This window comes from Thunnus maccoyii, chromosome 15 (assembly GCF_910596095.1).
Source record: "Thunnus maccoyii chromosome 15, fThuMac1.1, whole genome shotgun sequence".
Taxonomy (NCBI): Eukaryota; Metazoa; Chordata; class Actinopteri; order Scombriformes; family Scombridae; genus Thunnus; species Thunnus maccoyii.
In genome coordinates, this window is record NC_056547.1 from 28,530,803 (window position 1) to 28,539,537 (window position 8,735).

At 40.3% G+C, this 8,735-nt stretch overlaps 1 long non-coding RNA gene across 1 annotated transcript; it reads left to right on the plus strand.

Moving 5' to 3' along the window:
• Positions 1-410: 410 nt before the first annotated feature.
• LOC121913367 lies at positions 411-6,144 on the plus strand. The gene is made up of 3 exons (XR_006100305.1): positions 411-1,043; positions 1,429-1,560; positions 5,184-6,144. It is a non-coding gene; the product is annotated as an uncharacterized LOC121913367 (long non-coding RNA).
• The last annotated feature ends 2,591 nt before the right edge of the window (positions 6,145-8,735 follow it).

Consider the following 8,735-nt stretch of genomic DNA (forward strand, 5'->3'; position numbering starts at 1 on the left):
TTTCCAATTTGTAAATAGCGTTGACATAAACATCCAAGTTGGACTGGAAAACTCTGATTTTTTTGAAAGCTCCAATATATCCAACTTGGCATTTAATAATACAGATTTGGCTGAAAACCAAGCTAATATAGATGCCTCATGTCAGCCAAAGTATGTCATTCACTGTAATTAAACCCAGTTTTCATGGGTATAATTATGTAAGTATTTTAAACTCTCATAGGACAACTCTGTAATCATACAACCTTTTTGAGTTGTCAGATGATGTGAACATGAACATGGCATAATCTCACAAAATCTCACACTATTTGCATAAACTTGTAACTTCATCATTCTATCATTGGCATACAAGAGCCACAGACTTTTAACAACAACCTGCATTAGCTTTCTAGCTAACTTCTTCTCATCAAACATATAAACATGGACACTTGTCTTGTCCAGCACCTTGGCTTGTTGAGCGATACACCAGACAAACATCCGTTAGGAAAATGTGAAAAATGCCCGGCTAATGTTACTCTTGATAATTCATTACCTAGCTCATGCTAATCAGCTGTAGCACATTGAATAGCTTAAAAATGTACTTGCTAATGTCGACAATGGTTCAGTTGAGATGCTACATGGTTTGGTCCTTATTCTTCCACATCAATGCTAACAAAACACTGTTCTTAGCTTGTCCTTGAGCGCATTTATCAGCATGCTGCTTATAGATACATATCACAAATATCCTGGACTTTTGAAACCAGAGGAACTGAACTCAGTAACTAAACTAGGAACTAAAAGTAGCTCATGTACATTCTCATTACTGTTTCCATCACTGTCAAAAAGGCCCTCCCTGGCAGCGACATTCTCACCGTAATGTTCTCCCTCACTTTCTCTCCCCCCACCTGAACTCTGCCTCACATGACACTTTGGGCCAATCAGAACTGAGCTAGGTTGGCCCTTTTTTTCCCTCAAAAAAGTAGTTTGAAGTCTGCCACGCATCAGATGCTTTTCTGGATTAAGGACTTTGCCTTGTACTAACTGTCATCTGGTGTCAAGTAGCGCAAGTGGGTGAAGTGTTTGAGATTGTTTGTTATACTTCCTGTTTGCTTTATGTTTGGTTTGTGTTGGTTTACTATATTACCGATAGAATAGCGGCACCCAAGGCACGCACAATACGTGTAGCTTAGCAGATAGTTCAGCCGGTTTTCGCCAATAGAGGGCGGTGTTTCACTGCTGATAGACATTAATCCACTGTTAGAGGAAATATGCTGTTTCAGCCTCAGATATAGCCACATTATTTTTTTGCTGTTTGACAGTTGTATTACCTTGTACAGTGGAAATTTACACATTTGAGAAAGCAATGTAGTTTACAATTTCAACATGTGCTTGTTATATTGTCATACAGATACCTGACATGTTTACTCTGATTTATTATGTTCATTTACACAGAACCACTGAGTCATCAGACTGTTGTAAAAGGATTATGGATGTGGTGGTGACAACAAAGACCTAAAAATTGAAGACATCTGCGTGATTCTGATCGATCACCTGCAGCGGGTTCTCCTTGAACAAATCTAGCACGTAATCATAGCAGGGAAACTACACCTTCCTTATAACCACATATTAATAACTGTGAATATTTAGCAAATTAGTCTGATGAAAGATTTTAAAGGATTTTAACTGTGCCCCTGTACTTCACAAACCATCAGAAACCACCTTTAGTGCTTTATCTGGATTAATAAAAGTTACCAAGGGTTTATTATTGAGTCACATAACTTCATCATGTATGTATTATCTTCATACTTTTTTTATACGGGCTTTTTTAGAATATCAGAGGCTGGCACTCAGGAAACAGTGTGTGACTCATTAAAGAAACGCACATTCCCAGTTATGGAATCACTGTCAATCAGTGTTCAGGGGGAGAAGAGTGGCCGTGGGGGTGTAGGCTTGGGTCTGCCCAGACAAAACAGAACAAATTTAACATCCACAGTGTGTGTTGCATTCACCAGTTGTCAATAGATGGTCGTAACCGGAGACTACTGCAGTGAGGGGGAGGCATCCTTCTTAGCAGAGGGGTTCCCTGCTGTCTCTGTACGATTGAGACCTCCAGAACTTCTCCTGATCACGGCCTCCTTCAGCAACCTGTGTCAAGAGGAGGAGGAGGAGGACTTGACTGCTGGAGGGGGTTGTTTGCTCTGTTTTCCTGTGTTGGGCTGGTGAATCTTCCGAGCAACATCTGCAGGTGCTGGAGGGGAGACAGCAGTATCAAGAGGTGTTGCATCCAGGTCTGGTAGAAGCAGGACCACAGCTGTATCTGTTGGGAAGGCCAGGGAATCATCAGGCAGAACAGTTTGACAGTTCCAGGCTAGGTTGTAAAGTCGCTGTGCCTGAGCATTTCCTGTCACCACAAACTACGTTGGACCAGGATAGTTACACCCGGAGGTTGGTCCGATTAGGTGTAGAGGTAAAAACTGGGGCCTTGGGCCTGGCTCCTGTTTAGCCCACTCAGCACCTGGCTGAGCCAGGACTGGCGCAGATGGAATGACAGCACCCGGCTTGATGGTCTCTCCACTCTGGCACCAGGTTCAGCACTGGCTCCAGCGCTAGTTGCTGCCAGCCATGGAAGAGTGGTGGCAGAGTCTGGGACCATGGCCCACAACAGCCGGGAGGAGGGGGACAGAGCAAGGGACGCCTGCATATATGAGATATGCCTGGACTGGGCCAAAGAGACTGACAGAAAGCTATCGATCAACTAGATTTTATTCTCCAGCCAGTGGATGTTGCCCTCCAGTCATGAGTTAGCCAGATTACAGCTCTCACACACGGCCATGTTGAAATGTTTGGAAACGGGATGATGCTAGTAAGCGAACTAGCCGCTAGCAACCAGGTTGCACTACTCACAGTGATCCCAACAGTCTCTATAAAAGCTGTGTAACTTAATCAACTACAGCAGCCACTCTATCCAAAGTCTATAGGCTGCAGGAATCAGGAATAATATCCACAAGTACTCACAGCTGAATTTCTTCCCACACTGCTCACCGACAGTTTCTCCTGTCACGTGCTTTACCACCACCCTCAGGTTGACGGTCATATTTTTAGCCACACCACTAGCAAAGCTCTACAGAAAACAACAGCATGTTGTTAAGTTTTTAAAAAAACATCTTAAAACCTACTTGTTTTCCTGAAATAACATATTTTCAAGTGGTAAGCCATATAGGACTGTGTGTGCCCACGTTTTTTTTAGATTGCCTTAATGGCAAACAAACAAAGCCTTTAATGTAAATGATGAAATGATAAATACCCTAAATATCTTTTAACTTTAAATATGCATCAAATATCATCAAACAGCATTGTGTCAGCCTTCAAAAGCCGTGTCGGTCCAATGTAAACTGAATGCAAACACACCAGTTCCATTAGACATTAAGCAGATCAGTGAGCTGCCTGGTGTAAAATGTTGCACTAGAGGAAATGAAAACAGCAATAAGTCAAAAACAGATTTGTGAACAAGCGTTGAGGGGTTTCAGGCTGATGTGGACCCCCCGTCTCCTCAGGAGCCAATCAGGAGGCCTATTTTTAGAGGTTGTGAGTGCAGTGCAGTTCGGGCAGCAGATGGTATTTGAGAGGGAGTGGGGTGCAATTTACAGTAAACAGATTTTTTATCCTTGGCAGGTCATGGAGAGAGCTACAACAGTATGGCAATTTAATAAGAGTGCTCAAACAAACTCTGGCAGGACAAGACTTAAGTGAGATAGAGTAACCTCAGCATGACTCTCAAACAAGCCCTGAAGCCACCGACTTCTTTACTTTGGTAAATAGTGTATCTTTGGATGCAAAAGGAGGACTGAAACACTGTTCAGCCAGCAAGAGCAAAGATATAAGCACACTATCTTCTAAGAAACTATAGGAGGACAAGTGATGTCCTGGAACAACAGACAATATACATTTATTCTTTTGGAATGAAAAATTATATGTTCATGTGCTTATATGAGTTTGAAATTTTAAAAGCCTTTACCTGGAAATCATCCACATACGGTTTATCAACCTATGAGGGCATATTTGCAGTGCTGGCATAGAAACAGTAATCAGGCTCAGGTAAATCATATTCATAAATTCACATTTATGATAAAAGAAATCAAAACAAAAAGGTAGAAGAGGGCTTTTAGATGATGTAATGTACCATCTGAAGGCTACAATAAATTACCATGGTGCTAGGACGACACTGAATGCACTGTAGTTAATGTCTAATGTATAAACAATTATTTTCAAGTGGTGGCTGTCACACGAGGCTGTAGAGCGTGAGTCGCTGTACTTGAATAAAACCAGGAAAAAAACACAGTAGTGAAATTTTATACAGGCAGTGCCATAGTAGTCCTGTTATATCATGATAGCATCAGAACAATGCTGTGGCAAGTCTCAAGTCAATTCTCAAGTCTCTCAGGACACGAGTGTCCAAGTCAAGTCACAATTAATCCAAGACCAGTCTAAAGCTAAATCTCAAGTAAATCAAGACAAATCTTGTTTCACATGATTCAATTCAAGTCTCAAGTAAGTCCATTTATTTTTATTTATTTATTTATTTTTATTTGTTGGTTTATTAAACAGGGACAGTGCGCATTAATAGACACTGCTGTAAATGCGCCAGAGTTAGCCAAGAGGCTATTTTTCATCTGTAGTCCCAGATATTACACAGTCACCCTAAAAACAGAATATAAGACTGAAATTCAAGATACTTATAAAGTCTCAGGTATTTCAAGACAAGTCTTAGATCATTCTGGTCAAGTCTAAAGTCAGGTCTGAAGTAATTTATAGGTATTCAAAACAAGTCTCATGTAATTCAAGACAAGTCTAGATTCTCAAGTCTCGAAGGACAAGTCCAAGTCATGTCACAAGTAATCCAAGGCATGTCTCAGATAATTCTGATCAAGTCTCAAGTAATTTATAGGTAATTCAAAACAAGTGTCAACTTAAATCATTTAACAGTCTCAAATCAAATCTCAAGTCAATTCAAAAGCCTGAAAGGAAGTCCAATTCAGGTCTGTGGTCATGGCAGTGGTCTTTATTAACCCTTACCCTCGCCACACAGCCAGTCCTCCACACAGATACATCAGCGTACTGTATATGTTTTTTTGCTAATGAACAGCAAAGTGTCTGGACAACATACGGGAGGGAAAGGCGACATAAGTGATGTGTGTGTGTCCTTGCAGGATGGAGAGGAATGGCAGGGGGTGGTCTGCCGTGCTCAGCAGCTGTGTCCTCTGAGGTGGATGTTTTATGAGACGGAGGGAAGCAGTGTGGCTGACCCCCAACCAAGAGCCTTTTTCCTACCACACACACACTCAACTACACATTCATCAGTCAGCTACAGCTTGTGTGTGTGTAGTTTACTGCTGATACATGATTTTCAGATGGTAAATTTACAGCTATGATTAAACATGTTTCATTGAAAATAAGAATAAGGCTGAACATCAGGCTAAACTCAGTGTTTTTCCCCCTTGATACAGAATTAGAAATATAAGAAACCTCCACTTGCAGCAACAGATAACGTAAGCAGCATATAATTTTCCATCATCTTATCCACTCCTCTGTGAGGTCTTTTACTGGTTGAGGTATTTTGGAGGTACTGTATATGGGCTGATAATTTTCAGAAGGGAGACAATTCTCGATTAAGGCTCACTGGTGGGTGATGTCTGTATGAATTACACCTTCCATAAAGCTGTAATAGGAAAGACAATCAGCAGCTTGTATCTGTGCAGCCTTGCAGGGTATTTACCTTTTTATGTGGGTGTAAATTTGACATGTGCCAAGGACAAGCCTCTTTCCAGATGTCGTTCCTTTTAGTATTAGCTCACAGGGGCACATGGTGCAAACACAAAGATATGTGCAGTCAGGGTCATTCATGTTGGTCTAAATGCTATTTCAGATGTTAAAGTTTTAAGCTTTTAACATAAAAAAATGATGCATAATCAGCCTTTATAACCCAAATGGTCACACCCAAACATGAACATAAAAAGATATTTTATTGCACCTCCAAATCCACACAGGTAAAAGGGAATCACAGTTATTAACTATGCAACTGAAAGAGTATTTTTACATATGTGATGGTATAATTAAACTAATGTATGTCTTTTTCAGCTGTTAATATGAGATGCCAATGGTACGCTATGTAATGGAAAATCAACAGAATAAATTTATCATAAGTATAAAGCTGTCTGCATAAGAGCTCTGATTGCCGCTTGTTGGATCTGTCATAACAGCAGCAGGTACGGGAACAGAGGGAATTATGGGTTGTTGGTCTGATGAGGATAAGAACAGAGGGGAGGGGGGGGGGCATTTATGGGTCTTGTACAACACATGTTGGACATGCATGTGGACATCAAGCTTTAGTTTGAAACATGGATTAAATGTTCTAAATTTCGCCCGAAGAATGGTCACTATGCATTTATATGTGTTGTTTGTAATTGCACTCCTCCAGAACGACACATAGAAGCTTTTTCTGATCTGCTGTTGAATCTGTTTCATGTCCAGACAATGCTGTAGTTATAGGGCAGTTGCATTATTTCATTTTAGTTTTATTTATTTATTTATTTATTTTTGAGGTTTTTATGTCACACTGTAGCTTAACATTAGTGTTCCATATGTATTCAAATCCGAAAACTCAAAGTGCGTATGTTATAACTCAAAATGCCATTTTCCCAAGCCCTTCTAAAAACGTTTTCCCATGTGACCTGACATAGGTTTCTGCATGGTGATGTTGCTACATATAAACCAAAGGAAACATTCTTGCTCTAGTTAGCGAGAATGTTAGGAAGACACTGTCAGCAAACTGCATGTGTGTTGTTGGGCGGGTTGGGCCTCAGCACTCTAACCCACATCACTGCTTTTTGCTAACAGCTGAGTGGGCATTTCCATTTGAGCAGAAAAAAAAAAAACGCAGATGGAATCGTTCTTTAAGCTTTGTTTAAGTTTAGGCGCAAACATGACATGGTTAGGGTTAGGGAAAGTTTGGTTAGGGGACATAAATAGTCCTCAAAATAAGACTAAGCTACTAGCTACTAGGCTGTTAGGATGCTTGTCTTCAAATGTGCACTGTAGGGATGTACAAACAGTCCAGTATTGATATTTGTATCTGTATTTGTTGAGGTAGACAAATTATTTGTATTTGTATTTGTATAACACAGAAACAGCACACCGTGTAACGTGTAGGGAAGAACTTCAAAGGTGATTTTTACTTTGCACTTTTCATTTATTGCCTATTTTTTACAACCTAACTTGGTGGAAAGGAGAAGGGGAACAACAGATTATGGCAAGTCCCTTGAGAGCACTTCACATGTGTCAGTAGCTCAGCTTTATCTCTGGGGAACACCCCCAACTCCGGGAGTGATGTCCAAATTAGAAAATGTGTGTCATATAGCAGGAGGATATGACTCCCCTTGTTGAGACCTGCTGATAGATGTAACAGCGGAGCAGAGAACAGAGACTGAGATAGTGATGTAACTCACCTGTGTACTGGTATTTGACATGTTCTTTTTTTTTTCTTCCCAAAAACAAATAATTTTTTGAATTTTTTTTAAACAAATATTCATAAAAAACCCACTATTTGTGCTTTGCTGAATAACGTATTCGGGCACACCCCTAGTGCACTGGTCATGAGTTTAGGAGGGACTAAGGGTGGGTTATGCTTAAAGGTTATACTAATTTCCAGCTCTATATTTTTATTTTTGGACTCCACTAGAGTAGCTTTGCATGATTCACAGTTCAAAAAACTCCTTATTTATCTTATACTGGTCCTTTATTGCAGCCCTTCACTTCAGCTTTTCAAGCCTGTCAAGGGGCAGCCGTATCAGAGTCGTGTTAAGTTGCTGCCGATGCAAACCCAACATTTCCTGTTTTGCTGCTTCATATGAAAAGCTTTTAAATGACAGTGGAGTGAAAAGTTTGTCATCATAGAGATGGGTGAGACATGATATAGTTTAAATACTGGATAACGGCTCACGTTTTCAGAGAGTCTCTCCTGGAAGGTTTTATGGTAATAGTGTTGCACTTGATTGAAAAGTGACTGAAATTGTTATCTCCGCACAGCTGGTCCATCATGGTTTGAAAATCGGTGTAAATTTCGGTTTCGGAATGACAGAGGCAGAAATGGTCGGATACAGCCTCCCATAATCTGATATCAGAAAGGTGAAAAGGAAGGAGGTTTCTGAAGCTATCTGACCATCCAACAAGCAGTTCGGATGGAGGATACTGACTCCTTCAGGCTATTTACTCAATAGCACACACTTGAGTTTGATGCCTCTGTACCTGATGAAGGGCCAATGTGGGCTCAAAGCATTGTACTTTCTATAAATGTAATAAAGCAAAACATTTTTAAGCCCCTAATAAGCAGAAGTTTTGGAGTTTTGGACCTGGGTATGAAAGATGTGTGTGATTGCTAGAGTTAGGCTATGATCATAGTGTGCATTAAAATAACTATTTTGTTAAGGTTAGGAGACCTTCATTGTGATGATTAAAACAATAACTATATGTTTCAGGTTAAAAGTAATCAACGTTGACTGTTGGAAATTGGAAACAAACTGCTGTCTCCTGTGTTAAAGTCTGACATTTTAACAAAAAGAGCAACATCATCTGACTTCCTCCTTTGCTTCTGTTAGAGTTTGTCACTTGAACATAAACGTGTAATTTCTGGTTATTTGCTGAGACGACTGATGCTGTGGGTTTTTCTTGAGAGAACAGTATGTGCTCTCCCAGAGATGACCTGC